This window comes from Propithecus coquereli, unplaced genomic scaffold, assembly GCF_000956105.1.
Source record: "Propithecus coquereli isolate 6110/MARCELLA unplaced genomic scaffold, Pcoq_1.0 Scaffold7, whole genome shotgun sequence".
In the NCBI taxonomy this organism is placed as follows: domain Eukaryota; kingdom Metazoa; phylum Chordata; class Mammalia; order Primates; family Indriidae; genus Propithecus; species Propithecus coquereli.
In genome coordinates this window covers 22,972,679-22,974,283 of record NW_012153062.1, presented here as the reverse complement: position 1 = coordinate 22,974,283, position 1,605 = coordinate 22,972,679, and the positions used below count along the sequence as shown (strand labels likewise).

The 1,605-nt window shown below is 33.5% G+C and overlaps 1 protein-coding gene across 1 annotated transcript in view; it reads left to right on the top strand.

Moving 5' to 3' along the window:
• ACADM (acyl-CoA dehydrogenase, C-4 to C-12 straight chain) overlaps nt 1-1,605 on the top strand; it is an 85,569-nt gene that overhangs the window by 66,343 nt on the left and 17,621 nt on the right. The window lies entirely within an intron of this gene.

Below are 1,605 nucleotides of genomic sequence, written 5' to 3'. Positions count from 1 at the left end.
AGACATCAAAATACCTTTGGACCCGCAAGACAACGGTAATCTTACAGCTATATTCCATGTGATATTTACCCTTCATTTTAGTATTGTGTAGAAACAACCAATACAGAAACAACCAAAATATTAATCATCCACAGAATGGATGGAATATTTTGCAGCTATAAAATATATAAAGAAGCGCTTTATGTATTGTTACAGAAAGCTCTCTGAGATTTGCTGATAAGTAAGAAAAGCAAAAGGAAGAACCATCAACATGCTAAGTTAGTATGTGTGTAAAAAGGGGGAGACTATCAATATATTTGCTTATATATGTATAAAATAACTCGGGGAGGATAAAAAACAAACTGATAACATTGGTTACCTCCCAGAAGGGGAACTAAGTGGAGTGGGCAAGGGCAGGGATGATAGAAGTAGAAGGAAAACTTTTTACTGTATATCCATTTATTCTTTTGAACTTTGAACTGGTAGATGTGTTACCTATTCACAAATAAAGTGAAAAATAAAAAAATGTATTGAAAGAATTATTGGCTTAGAGGAATGGACACAATTCAGGCAGGTAGAAATAGGGAAGGATATTATTCTCCTTGTTCCACATAGGAGTTACAGTAGTCCCTTATCCTTAAGGCATGTGTTCTAAGACCTCCAGTGGATGCCTGAACCCATGGATAATACCAAACCCTATTTACACTGTTTTTTCCTATACACACATACCTGTGGTAAAATTTAATTTATAAATTAAGCACAATAAGCAATTAAGAATAACTAATAATAAAATACAACAATTATAACAATATGCCAGCATCACCACTGTTGTGTTTGGAGCCATTAAGAAAAATAAGGGTTACTTGAACATAAGCACCAAGATACCACAACAGTTGATCTGATAACCAAGATGGCTATGAAGTAACTAATAGGCAGGTAGCATATGCATTGTGGATACACTGGACTAAGGGATAATACAGGGAACATTTTGTTCTCTATTCTTTTTTCCATCAACATCTTTTTCCAGAGTTGCAGCCATACTATGTATTTGAAAATTTCACATAATACTATATGGTGAGCATATTTCTATCCTACAATGTTATCTTGGCCATATAATTCATACAGCACTTACTATCCCTTATTGAAAGTATTTGTCTTGTGTCTCCTGTTTGATTATGAGCCTCTAGAGGATAAGAAGTATCTTTTATTTGTTCTTTCCTGTCAGTATTTGATGCAATGACTCATTATTTTTCACTATCTGTAACAATTTTCTTTAAAAAGTCCCAGCAGACACTTACAAGGACACTTACAATTTTTGTGGTAATCATGCCCAAAATGCATAACCTCATTCCAGTCATGAGAAAACAATATCAAACTGAAATTGAGGGAATTTTTACAAAAAATAACCAAATTCTTTAAAAGTGCAAAGTTATGAAAGACAAGGAAGGATTGAGGAATTATTGTATCAGCCTGGGCAAGACTAAGAAAAAATAACTAAATTTAGTATGTGATCCTGGAACAGAGAAAGAACATTGGTGGAAAACTTGGCCAAATTGAGTAAGGTCTATAATATAGTTGATAATATTGTACCAATATTAATGTCCTGTCCATAATCATTGTACTGTC